At 40.2% G+C, this 14433-nt stretch overlaps 1 protein-coding gene across 1 annotated transcript in view; it reads left to right on the top strand.

Moving 5' to 3' along the window:
* Positions 1–12340: 12340 nt before the first annotated feature.
* ARMC1 (armadillo repeat containing 1) overlaps positions 12341–14433 on the top strand; it is a 34508-nt gene continuing 32415 nt past the window's right edge. The window contains exon 1 of the mRNA XM_079901553.1: positions 12341–12540. The gene's annotated coding sequence lies outside the window, so the exon portion shown is untranslated. The remainder of the gene's footprint in view (positions 12541–14433) is intronic.

Below are 14433 nucleotides of genomic sequence, written 5' to 3' on the forward strand. Positions count from 1 at the left end.
GGTCAGTCTGCAGACAGCGGAGCGCCGATGTTCTTATCCTGGGACCCCCAGTCTCTCCCTGGCGAGGGCTTCCCTCCTTCAGCAAGAGCATTAATTCATTTACTCAACAAAGGCTTGTTGGGGCCCACTAAGACGGTACAAAGATTTTAAAAAGCATTGAACCACGCCCTCAGTGAGCCTACAGGCTAACAACAAACTTAATTTATATAACCAAATGTTATAATGGAGACATGGAGGGGCCTGGAAGACCTGCCTACACCTGCCCCGGGTTCTCAGCACATCCGGAAAGAGTTAATGCTTGGGCTGGGATGAAAGAGCAGCATCTTCTGAGCTAAAGGGGCGGAGCAAAGCATGGCGGCATTTCTGACAAAGTTCACCTGTTTCTCCTGAGATCTTCCCAGGGTGGAGCTCTGCTAAGCTAATGAAGCTTCTGCCCGGGCCCCAGGACTTGCAACAGGTCTTTCCAAGACCCAAGGTGGGCCCCTAGCACCGAGTTCACCTTATCACATGTAGCTTTCGACTCTTTTTAAAAGGAAGATGTCTTAAAGCTCTCCTCAACAGGGATTGGTTAAGGCTTTTTTCCGTTCCAATTTCCTTTCCTTCACATTTCCCTTCATCCTAGGTACCCCGGAGTGGCCGTGGGCATTTGGGGAATCTGGATGAGGGAAAAAGAGTTGAGATGAATTTGAGCCACTTCCCTAAGTTATTGCTGACTCTCCTGGTGTTGGAATGGCTTCCAGGAATACTCCTAGCCGTGCTTTATTCCATCTCACAAATGGATGTGTCCCGTGGCACCTAGCACTAGAAGTATTTAGCTGGTGGAAGAGAAAGAGAGTTTGAAATGAGCTCAGCCAGAAGCTAACCTAGGGGGAAATCTTCCAGTCATCACACTTTTAAAATTATAAGTAGGGGTCTTCCCTGGTGGCGCATTGGTTGAGAGTCCACCTGCTGATGCAGGGGACATGGGTTCGTGTCCCGGTCCGGGAAGATCCCACATGCCGCGGAGCGGCTGGGCCCGTGAGCCATGGCCGCTGAGCCTGCGCGTCTGGAGCCTGTGTTCCGCAACGGGAGAGGCCACAACAGTGAGAGGCCCGCGTACCGCAAAAAAAAAAAAAAAAAAAAAAAAAAAAAAAAAAAAAAAATTATAAGTAGGATGCTTTACTTTTTGTTTTTAATAAACTTTATTTTGGAATAACTTTAGATTTACAGAAAAGTTTGCAAAGAGTACAAAAAGTTCCTGTGTACTCCTCACCCAGTTTCCCCTAATGCTAACGTCTTACATTATCATAATACATTTATAAAACTAAGGAGCCAACACCGGTACAAATTCCAGACTTAACTCAGTTTTTACTAATCCTTTTTCTGTTCCAGAATTCAATCCAAGGTGCCACACTGCATTTAGTCATCATGTCTTTTTAGACTACTGCTCTGGTCTGTCAGTTTCTCAGTCTTTCCTTGTTTATCATAACCTTGATGTGACCACGACAGTCTTGAGGAGTCTGGTCAGGTATTTTGTATAGTGTTCCTCAATTTGAATTTGTCAGATGTTTTTTCTCATGATTAGACTAGAATTATAAATTTTGGGAAAAATACCATATGGGTGGAATGCCCTTCTCAGCACATCATATCAGGGGTACATGATGACTTAATTACTGCTGATGTTAACCCCAATCACCTGGACCATGGTAGTGTTTGCTAGCTTCTCCACTGTAAAGTGGCATTTTTCCCCTCTTTCCCTATTCTCTGGAAGCAAGTCACTAAATCCAGCCCACTCTGAAGGAGAGTAAGAGATTAAGCTTCACCCTCTGGAGTAGAATATCTATACAAATTATTTGGAATTCTTCTGTAAAGAAGATTCACTCTCTCCCCACCCCCCATTTATTTATTTGTATTCAATAATTTGTTTATAAATATGCATGTATATTTATTTTATACTTCATTATATATTCTATATATGATTTTTATTTTTTTGCTCAAATTGTTCTAGCTTGACCATTGGAAGCTCTCTTAGGTTGGCTCATGTGCCGTTTTTGCTTTTTTAAATTTTATTTTTTCTTATTTATTTACTGCTGTGCTGTGCGTTATGTGGGATCTTAGTTCCCCAACCAGGAATCGAACTGCTCCTGCATTGGGAGTACGGAGTCTTAACCACTGGACCGCCAGGGAAGTCCTTCCTTTTTTGCTTTTTTTTTTTTTTTTTTTTTTTGTGGTACGCGGGCCTCCCACTGCCGTGGCCTCCCCCGTCGCGGAGCACAGGCTCCGGACGCGCAAGCCCAGCGGCCACGGCTCACGGGCCCAGCAGCTCCGCGGCATGTGGGATCCTCCCGGACCGGGGCATGAACCCGCGTCCCCCTGCCTCGGCAGGCAGACTCCCAACCACGCCACCAGGGAAGCCCCTTTTTTGCTTTTTGATCATCATCTTTTTTCTTGAACTACAAGAGACTCCAGGCTGATCTTGTACTTTTCTTGCCCCAGCATTAGAGTCAGCCATTTCTGCATTTCTTCAAGGAGTCCTGGAATGGTATTTAGAAATCAAAATCTAGATATTGGGTGTACTAGTTGCTCCTGGGATATCATTGAATCTAACCTCTCCTGGTGCACATATATTGCTGCCTTGTTTTTTAATTCTTTGTTTATATCCCTGTGATAGGCAGCCTCTAATATGGCCCCCAAAGATCTCTGCCTGGTATTCATGCTCTTGTGTAATTTCCTCTCCTCTAGGGTGGATTGGACCTAATGACTCCCTTCTAATGAATAGACTACAGTAAGAAAGATGGGACGTCACTTCCAAGATTAGGTTACAAAAAGATTGTAGCTTCCATCTTGCTTGCTCTCTCCCGGTCTCTCCTTCATTCACTCTGAGAAGCCATCCACCGTGATGTGAACTGTCCTATGGAGAGGTCCACATGGCAAAAAACTGAGGGAGGCCTCTGACCATCTGTACATCAGCCTATAAGAAACTGAATCCTGCTAACAGCCGTATGAGTGAACTTGGAAAAAGATTCTCTCCCACTTGAGCCTGGAAATGATTGCAGCCCTACTGACACCTTGATTGCAGCTTTGAGAGAGACCCTGAGCCAGAAACATCCAGCTAAGCCACACATGGATTCTTCATGCACAGAAACTATGAGATAATAAATGATTATTACTGTGTTAAGTTGCTATGTTTTGGAGTAATTTGTTAGGAAGCAATAGATAACTAATACAATTTCTGACTCCATAAGATCAGTGGTTCTTAAATTTCACTTTGGAATTTGTTTAAAAATACTTATACCCATAGAGAGCCATGATTAATTAAAAATGTATAAAATATGATTCCATATTGATTTAAAAAGCAAATATGAATATATTGTAATATGCATAGAAAACTCTTTGGAAGGATATATATAACAAAATGTCAATAGTGTTCCTCTCTGGGTGGTAGAATTATGGTTTTACTTTTCTGTATTCTTTTCTGTATTTCAATAACTTTTGCATATTTAATATGTGTTAAGTTGTATAATAAAATTAAATAAATTACAAAATAAAAAATAAATACATACACCCAGGCTCCTTCCCAGAAACTTAGGTGGTTGCTCTGTATAGCTAATTCTTAAAATGTAGAAGGTTACAGGGCAATCCATTTGGGGATTTTAGAAGACAATAGACTTTTCTTTTTAGTGTTTCTGATCCTGGAATTCTTTACCCAAATTAATGGCTTAGCTTTCTTGGCAGAATCCAGAATAACTGAAATTTCATCTGCTAGTTGAAGTATTTATTATATAGGGAAGAAAAAAACAGCAGAGTTCTCTCTTATTCAACATACAGGCTTGAAAAAGTCCCTTGACCTTTATATGCCTCCAGATTCCTAACAGGAAATTAAACGATTATAATGCTGTTATTTAGGCAAAGAGATTTATCATTATTAAGTGTATATTAGGCAATAGAAAGGTGACCAAGGCCAGCTGTGGGCCAGTTTCCTCGCAGAGATTTAACAAGAGGTTAGATTCCCACTTGTTCATTTTGGTTGATAGTGAGGCAGAATTCTATTGTAGAAAGACTGTGGGCTTCTAAGTCCGACAGACCTATATTCAAATACGCCTCTGCACTTACCAACTGTAAGTCTCTGCAGGTCTCAATTTCCTGACCTCAATCTCCTGACAGTGGGGAAAATAGTCACCCTCAAAGGGTAGCCCTGAAGACTGATTGTGTAACATTTATAAAATACTAAGGGCAATGCATGCCTTATCACAAGGGCCCAATTAATAATAACCACGAAGGACAAACAGTCAGTTCATATGATTGTGACCCTGATATTAGTAAAGTAAGGGACAGACAAATGTCCAAATATGTACATCAGTCTGTTTCTCATATTAGGTTTAAGGACAGCCGTATTTGGTGAGACAGGTTGAATAAGCTGCAAGCCTTACACAATACTTTCCTTGGAAATCGAGACCCTTTCTCTAGCTCTGATTTTTGACAGCTCTGATTGCCTGTCTATAAAAAATACATCACACTGAAATGGGCCTCAAGAGGTCCTGAGTTAGAATCTAGGAAAACCTAGCTGGTAAAAGACCACTGGGTAGGACAGTGAAGTACCCATGTGAGGGACACTTTAAGACAAAGGGAGGCTGGATGTGTCTAGGAGAGATGAAGCTGCAGGACTACTGGTCAGAGCTAACTGGTGGGCCAACATGATCTCACATTAGGGGACAGTCAGAAGATGCTGGTTAATGCCTAATAGTTCAGGGCTATTGGCTTCAAGGCAGGTATTGTTAAGAGAGAATAATGTTTAAATCTGCTTCAGTCATGTAAATCTCAGTATAAATGAATGTGTTTTACCACGGTGTCCAATGAAGAATTTGTTAAGCTATTGTGATTTAATCATGTACTATTGGATAAATTTGGTAGTTCTAAGCCTTGAAACTATTTTTCTCAGATCAGTGTACAAAGCGATCTGATGTACAGTAAATCCTTAAAGATGTATATCCAAATAGGTCAAAAGGTCACTGTGTTCCAGAGATTGTGATATTTCCTTCTGTAAACCAGATTTTGGGATAGACACTGACCCACAGAGCTCTTATTTATGTTTTTAAATGGTTTTGTTTTTAAAACTGTGATTCTGGGGACTTCTCTGGTGGCGCAGTGGTTAAGAGTCCGCCTGCAAGGACTTCCCTGGTGGGGCAATGGTTAAGAATCCACCTGCCAATGCAGGGGACACGGGTTCGAGCCCTGGTCCGGGAAGATCCCACATGCTGCAGAGCAACTAAGCCCGTGTGCCACAACTACAGAGCCTGCGCTCTAGAGCCCACAAGCCACAACTACTGAAGCCCATATGCCACAACTACTGAAGCCCATGTACCTAGAGCCTGTGCTCCACAACAAGAGAAGCCACTGCAATGAGAAGCCCATGCACCGCAACAAAGAGTAGCCCCTGCCCACTGCAACTAGAGAAAGCCCACGCACAGAAACGAAGACCCAACGCAGCCAAAAATAAATAAATAAATTTATTTAAAAAAAATTGTAATTCTGGAAAATGTTAAACGTACACAAAAGTAAAAAGCACAGTACAATGAATCCTCATATATCCATCACACAGCTTCAACAACCAGCCACCTATTCCTACTGGTTTCACCTATGCTCTTTCTTGGCTTCTTTGACTCTTTTTGTTGTTTCTTGTTTAGAGGTGATGCCAGGGAATAAACCACAAGGCCTCATACAAGCAAACTCTTTGATTCTCTTGAAGCTAATCTCAGGCATGTCATTTCAAACATAAATATTTCTGTGTGTATCCCTAAAAGATAAGGAGTCTTTTTATTTTATTTTTGTTTGTTTTTTATTTTTTTTTTTTGGCCACGCCATGTGGCTTGCGGAATCTTAGCTCCCTGACCAGGGGTTGAACCTGGGCCCCTGGCAGTGAAAGAGCCAGGAAGGAGTCTTTTGAAAAACATATCTATACTATTATCAGGCTTGAAACATTAATAATTATTTCTTAATGTCATCAATTCAGTGTGTACATTTACCTGGTTGTCTCATTTATTTTTTATTTTTTTTATTGTTGGTTTCTTTGAATTGGAATGTTAAACAAAGCCACGCATTACATTTTGTGGATAGTCTCTGAAATCTGTTTTAATCTACATAGAACGCGCCCCCCACACCCCACTATTTCTTGTTTTGTTTTAGTGAAGAAACTGAGAATTTTGTCCCATAGAAATTTCCCACATTCACGACTCTGCTGATTGCATTCCTATGGCGACATTTAACAATTCCTTTGTCTCCTTTTATTTTCTGTAAACTGCTGATTAGATATAAAGGCTTGATCTGATTTAGGCTCAATTTTTTGGCAAGAATACTTCATATGTGGTGGTGTATTCTTACATCAGAAGCTACATAATGTTCACGTGCTTCTTTGTGTAACATTAACAGCTATTGATGATCACTGCCTAGATCCCTGATCTGATTATGGTTTGCAAAACAGTAACACAAAGGGATGTGTTATCATCCCTTTTCATTTGTTAGCTAATTGGTTACCTTGAGGCATGTTTGTAAAGGAAAGCAGGTTGATGCTTATTTCTTAATAGCTACCAGTTTTCAGAATAATCTCATGTCAACAATTTTGTTACACTGAAGTGTAGTACATTTAAGAAAGGCAAATTTAATGCTTGGTTTGATTCTCTCTTTATTTAGCAGTTTTCAGAAAAATGAGTTGGTTCCTTCAAATTCTCTAAAGGTAACCAGTGACATTTCTTTTTTTTCCCCCCAGTATTCAAGCACTCTTGAATTTTATCATTATAAATTAGCTTTTATCAGATCTTCTCTAGATAGCAGATTTTTTACAGAGAGACATGGGACTAAATGTACATTTATGGAACATCTTCTAGATACTGGTCTGGGTGCTCTCACTTACACTATTTTAACTAATGTCCACAGCAATCTTGGAAGGCAGGTGCCATGATCTCTGTTTTTTAGAAGAGAGTGAGGTCCTCAGCAGCAAAGTGACTACTAGTCATACAGCCAGCAAGTAGTCAAACTCAGATTTGTCTGAACCATACGGCACCATGTAGCTTTTTTGAATTAGGTCCTACAGACACTGAGGCACTAAGTAGGGCTCACTGGTTGCCCCACCAGCCTCCCGCCTCCTATGTATCTTCCTCAGACTGTTTGGTGACCCCCATTTTGTCACTCTCATACTTACAAAAGTACAATAGCTCCTTGGAACTGCTAAATACCCTTTTGCCTTTTAACCTAACACATAGATACACTTTATTACATATATGATTTTACTTAATGCAAATTTATGCATTATATATAAAACTACATTTACAACCCCCTAGTAAAGTTACCTTATTATTTTTTAATTTTTTGGCCGTGTCGCGTGGCTTGTGGGAACCTATTTTCCTAGGACCAGGGATCTAACTCGGGCCCCCTGCAGTGAAAGCGCAGAGTCCTAACCACTGAACCTCCAGGGAATTCCCAAAGTTACTTTATTTATTTTTGGCTTTTCTTGGTGTGGTGGGCTCCTAGTCCCCCAGATCCTACGCTGTTTATTCATGTAATATATGATGAAAACCTAGATTATATCTCTCTCTATATTTTCCATGCTCACACAATAACATGTAAAGATATATAAACATGTGTAGGATATTTGTTATTGTTTTCAAAAATCAGATCATACGACATATAATTTTAAGCATCTTACTTTTATCACTAAACATTGTGTCTCTTCCTAGAGCTCTAATTTCCTTTTCTTAATGACTTTCTAATATAGTTTTCATAATGGTCCACGTTTTTTAGCTATACCATCATTTACTAAAACATTCCACTATTGATATGCATTCATTTGATGTTGGATGTTGTTGGCGTTGTTTCAGGGTTTTTTTTTGTTGTTGTTCCAACATGAACAATGCTGCAATAAACATCTTTGTCCTTACTGTCTTTATATACCAGTGCTTTTTGTTTCTGTGGTTTAGATTCTTGAGAAATGAATTGCTGTATCAAATATGAATTATTTTTAATAATAGATTTTTCTAGATTGCGTTCTAAAACGCTGTAATAATTTACATTTTCACAGCATTACCTGAGAGTCCTCTTCCTACCCAGTATCCCCACCAGCAAATTTGTGTCATTTTGATTTTTGTTAGTCTGATCAGCGTCAAGTGATTATTCCCATTGTTATATTAATTTGCATTCCCTTATTACAAGTGAATTTAAATGTCTTTTCTTGTTTATTGGCCATATGGATTTTCTCTTGATTAAACACCAATTTATATTCTTAACCCAATTTCCATAGGGTTATTTACGCCCTTCTTGACAACTTGTAATCAATTTTTTTTTTTTTTGGCCTAGTGTCTTGTGGGATCTTAGTTCCCCGACCAGGGATTGAACCTGGGCCATGGCAGTGAAAGCACCAAGTCCTAACCACTGGACAGCTAGGGAACTTCCAATTTGTAATCAATTTTTGAATGTTACTATCTGCCCACCGAGTTGCAAATTTACCCCCAAATCTATTATCATTGACATTGCTTATGTATCTTTTTTCCATACCAAAAAAATGTTTTTTTAAAACAAGTCAAATATGACCATTTCTTCTTTTTTATAAAAATTTCTTGGTTCCCACTTTCGTTTAAGGTCTCCCCTACTTCTTTGCTGTAGTCTCCAAAATTTTCCTAAAGGATTTTTTTTTTTTTTTTTTTTGCGGTACGCGGGCCTCTCACTGCTGTGGCCTCTCCCGTTGCGGAGCACAGGCTCCAGACGCGCAGGCTCAGCGGCCATGGCTCAAGGGCCCAGCCGTTCCGTGGCATGTGGGATCCTCCCAGACCGGGGCACGAACCCGCGTCCCCTGCCTCGGCAGGCGGACTCTCAACCACTGCACCACCAGGGAAGCCCCCCTAAAGGATTTTTAATATTTTATTTTTTACGCTTGAGTGTTTAATCCATTTGGAATTTAATATTTTGGTAAATGAGGTAATAATGGATACAATTTTATATTCAGTGCTTCTATTTATAATTATTTCTCATCCTTTAAAATTTTCTATTTTGACATATTTTAAAGTCTACATCAGTATATGTATAGCATCTGTGAATAAATAAATACATATACATATATCAGAGCTATGTGCTCAGAAAAATTTTTTTAAGCTGAAAGGGATGCTTGATCAAAAAGTTTTGGAAACCACTGCACTAGACCATGAGCTCTTTAGGGCAGTGATTATATTCTTCCTCATCTTTGAACCCATTGCTAAGACTGTCTCTAGCACATTGTATGTGTTCCAAAAATGTTTGCTAAATAATTGAATTAATAAAACTGCCATTAGGTGATTCATGTGTCTTAAGCAACACAGCCATTGAGAAACTTGACATTCCAGCTGTGTCCTGCCTGAGGTTAAACACAAGCAATGACTCACAATGGCAGGTAGTATAACTTCACTGGTGTTGAGTTCATACATTTTTAATATGGGGATATAAATTCTTAAAACCTTAAAAGACTTTCCTATGGCTTACAATCCATAGTGCTTATGAAACTGGTAATTATTTTTTGTGAATACATTCCCTGCTTTTTTTTTTTTTACATCTTTATTGGAGTATAATTGCTTTACAATGGTGTGTTAGTTTCTGCTTTATAACAAAGTGAATCAGTTTTACATATACATATGTTCCCATATCGCTTCCCTCTTGCGTCTCCCTCCCTCCCACCTTCCCTAACATTCCCTGCTTTTTTTTTTTTTTTTTTTTTTTTGCGGTACGCGGGCCTCTCACTGCTGTGGCCTCTCCCGTTGCGGAGCACAGGCTCCGGATGTTCAGGCTCAGCGGCCATGGCTCACGGGCCCAGCCACTCCGCAGCACGCAGGATCTTCCCAGACTGGGGCACGAACCTGCGTCCCCTGCATCGGCAGGTGGACTCTCAACCACTGCGCCACCAGGGAAGCCCTCCCTGCTTTTTAATGTCAGTCACCTACTCTCTGTAATGGCAGTTTGCTAGGAAGAATTGGTCTTTTTGATACTGTAAAGTCAGAAGTGTGACTATATTTATTTATTTATTTCCAGCTACAAATGTTTATTTTTTTACTTTTTTATTATTTTATATTTTTATTATTATTTTTTTACAGTAGGTCCTTGTTGGTTATCTATTTTTTAAAATTAAAAAAAATAAATTTATTTACTTTATTTTGGCTGCGTTGGGTCTTTGTTGTGGTGCACGGGCTTCTCATTGCAGTAGCTTCTCTTGCTGTGGAGCACGGGCTCTAAGTGTGTGGGCTTCAGTAGTTGTGGCACGTGCGCTCAATAGTTGTGGCTCATGGGCTCTAGAGTGCTGGTTCTGTAGTTGTGGTGCATGGGCTTAGTTGCTCCGCAGCATGTGGGATCTTCCCAGACCAGGGCTCGAACCCATGTCACCTGCATTGGCAGGTGGATTCTTAACCACTGCACCACCAGGGAAGTCCCTGGTTATCTATTTGAAGTATAGCAATGTGATACGTCAATCCCAAACTCCCAATCTACCCCTTCCCCCCACCCTTCCACCCTGGTAACCATAAGTTCATTCTCTAAGTCTGTGAGTCTTGTTTCTGTTTTGTAAAAAAGTTCATTTGTCTTTTGTTTTTTTTTAGATTCTGTATATAAGCAATATCATGATACTTGTCTTTCTCTGACTTACTTCACTTAGTTTGGTAATCTCCAGGTCCACCCATGTTGCTGCAAATGGTATTATTTCATTCTTTTTTTATGGCTGAGTAATAGTCCATTGTATATATGTGGAAGTGTGACTATATTTAACTTTAGATTGTGAACTTCTAAAAGTCAAAAACTCTATTGAACATATATTCTGACTGGTGCCAAAAACCTATATCAATAATTAGTTGGGAAAACCCCAAACGACTTTTCCTTTTCTAATATACAAATTAACCTCAGCAAAAATAGCAAGTTTATTTCCCTGGGTTATTGTTTTTGATAACAATACTGAACAAAGTTTAATTTACTCAGTCAAATGGGCTATGTTTAACCTGACTCTGCCCTTTGTACTTCTTATATTTTTTACAGTTTTCTACATTTACGATTCCTTTTTTCCTATTTCTTTCTTTCTTTCTTTCTTTTTTTTTTTTTTTTCAGTTTCAGCAGTTAATTGGTCTGGCTGATTTTTACAAATGAGGCTGGTGCTTCTGTCACTGGACATCATGCACCATCTCTCTTCTCCTTTTTATTTCAGATTCAGTATTCACTTACTACCACTTCTCTTGTGACTTTGGAAAGTAGAAACCAGCCAGATGTGTTTTTGCTATAGGTCAAACGGTGTGAAAGAGATCTTTTCTACTCAACTTTGCCCCTTTTTGCTTGAGCTTATTAGGAGGAAGAGAAGGATAACGAAGAACAAGTGAAGGCAAAGGAATTTGGGCTGAAGTAACCGTTTGGTTTTTAAATTCACTTACAGACGAATCAAAGTATTGGAGAAACATTAGGAGAGACTACTGTATAGCCGGGGATATTTATACTCACTCACACTCTTTCTCCATTAGAGGCTTCTCAAATTCCTTCGGATTTTAGTATGGGAGGTACGTGGCAGAATCAAACTGTGAAAGAGAATTCAGAATTTTTTCAGTGAGGTTATTGAGTGCAACGGAAGCATTATAATCAGACTGGCCTGTGGGATTTAAATTATACTTACATTTAGAGATATATTAAAGAATATAAAACCTATACCTGAACAGAACAAAACCTTCAGTGACTGCCATGAATAGAACAAGAATTTAAACCCTTACTTTGATAAACTAAATAGAAGACAATGTTTTAAAAATACTTCTTCACGAATTTGAGAAAATTCCCTGATCATAATGCTCTTTTTCCTTACAAAAAAAAAAAAGTTCCAAAAAGAAGTTTCTATTTAAAAGAAACAAAAAACTGTACTTTGCTACCTTCACGTTTCTACGAAGACAGTGCTACTATCCTCAGTAAAAAGAAAAAAAATTGAAAAGATTCTGAATTATGACTCACAGAAGCCAGTGAAATATTACAAAGCTGCCCTATTGGAACTGAAAGAGTTGCTGAAGAAGTTACGTTCAATTTGAATTTCTGAAGGCCGGAGGGGACAGGTTCCTCTACCGCAGGAACGCTGGGAATTGTAGTCGGGAAAGCGCGGCGGTTTCTCAGGGGGAACCACGTTTCATTGCTTAGCGCTTAATGGACGGAGAGTCGTTTGGTCCAATTCACTCTTCCCGGGTTCTCCCTAGACCCTCCTGTTCAACGCTTCGGGCATGTCCCTTGTTCACCAATGAACGCTTTAGTTTAAGAAGGCCTTCGCGGATTGGATGTTTTACAGTCTGTGGAATGGTATTAGCCAATGGGAGGGCAGAACCGGCCGAGGTGGCTGAGTCATGGGGGAGAGTCCGTAAAGCCTTTCCCTGCCAGCGTCCTAGCTTTTATGGCTCCTAAAGTCAGCAGGGTCGTTTGTCATCGCCGAGGCCGCGTCTGCGAAAGGAGGGACTCGCTCCGCGCCTGCTGGGTTCCTCTACGTTATCCGTCGGTGTGGCCCTGATGCTGCGGCAGTCTCCGGATTCCTAGAACGCTGGAGCGGTAAGTAGGGTCCAGCGACGGCAGACAAAGCGGTGGAGCCGGGAAGGCCGCTGAAAGCGGCCCCTGCACGCAGGCGGCCAGTCGGCCTGGGCGGGGCGCGCTGCCTGCCTTGAGGCAGTGCGTCCCTCCAGGCGCTTTAAAGCTCTGCTCCCACGTGTCCTGGGAAAATGTTAGCTTTGTTCACTTCCTTCCCGTCTCCTGCACGTCCGATTTTCACAAACCCTAACATTATTAATGGGTGTCATCTCACTTCTTCATACCTCCAGGTTGTTGTTTAGTAACTTTCTATTAGCTTTATGCTCCTGCGTGTCTACTAAGAGCAGAAGGACATGGTTGGGTTCGGCTTCATTCAAGCGAGACCAGCGTTCACATCTCTGTATTTTAAAAACAGTTCTTGGGGGCGTTTGTGCCTACAGCACCTCCTTTCGTGGTAGTGTACTTATGTGTGTACCCCAACACATGGCCAAATAGAGGTTCCCACAGGATCAAGTATCGTTCTTGTTTGCTAATTGCTGGTACTGTTAGCACCATCTGAAGTTCTTACTTGATCCTGACAACCACTCAGGATTATTATGAGAGGAAGCTGAGACTCAAAGGAGGTAACCCAACTTCTCAAAGAGTTAGTTGCTAGTAAAGGGCAAGCCAGATTTGATGTCACTGCTTACGTTATTTTCTAAAAAACTCGCTTAACTGAACATGGATTTAAGTTGTGGTTGTGTAGCTCTGTGTATTTATATTAAACTCTGTATATGAGAGCTAAATAATTCTTTGAGTTGAATGGTACATCTTGGCTGAAAGAAAATCAGGCAGCTGCCTAATTACAGGTGCCTCCCATCTATCACTTAACTCCTAGCTTTTTAAAGCGTCATTCTGGCAGCATAGATCTCACCTGGGAGCTTGTTGGAAATGCAGACTCTCAGACCTCACCCCACCTACTGAATTAGAATTGGCTTTTTAAAATAAGATCCCTTAGGTGATCAGAGTGCCTGTTAAAGTTTGGGGTGCGTTCATTGTCATAAGGATTTGTTTGCCCGAATTGAACTAAACAAAAGAGAAAGTAAAAGGTATACCTTGTGTTATTCCCTACATTTTCCTGGGCAGATCCTAATTTGAGCCGTCTCCTTCTGAATGGGCTGATAAGGTTAGAAGTTTTAACTCTTGGCTTTTGTTCATCTCAAAGGAGCAGGAAAGGCTATAACTTTCAGAATCGTTCCCACTGAGTCGTTCTCTAAGTACTCCTTAGATGAGAATGGAGCGCTCCAGTTTCAAGGCCAGTGTTGTAAGCAAAAGGCCATTACTCTGGGTATTTGGTTCTTAAATGTGACTTGGTTCTTGGACCTTTGGGCCAGTGATTGGTTCTGCAGTTTTCATTTTTGACAGAATTTGTGCTGGTGACATAAAGTTCATGATGCGTAAGCTGGCTTGTAAACAGCAATATTCAGGATGTTGATAATAGAAGCACCTAAGAGGCAAACCCTTCCGTCTTATTTCTGTGTACAGTATTTAGTCTATTGCTTTTTTGTTAAATCCTTTTTAAAATTGCTGAAGTAACTATATTTTCATTTTGAGAAAATTACCTGCCAAATACAGTCCTGTTGAAGCCTTGTTTTCTCTGAGTCCTTTATTTTATGCTTGCTTGAAAACTTCAAAAATTTAACTTTTAAAGTATTTTATCTGGGATACGATTTTTTTCCCTCATGTGTTACGAGTTAAAGATCTTAGCAGTGGTTTTAAATTGCTTAGAAGTTATTCCAATACCCTTTATTGAATAATCTTACTATTTTTCATTGATTTTTGACTCCATGTAACTTGCAACCATTATTTATTGAGCACTTAGAATGTGTTACCTAAGCCTTTTATGTGTATTGTTATTTCATCTGGACAGTATACCAT

Source organism: Stenella coeruleoalba (assembly GCF_951394435.1).
Source record: "Stenella coeruleoalba genome assembly, chromosome: 17".
NCBI lineage: Eukaryota > Metazoa > Chordata > Mammalia > Artiodactyla > Delphinidae > Stenella > Stenella coeruleoalba.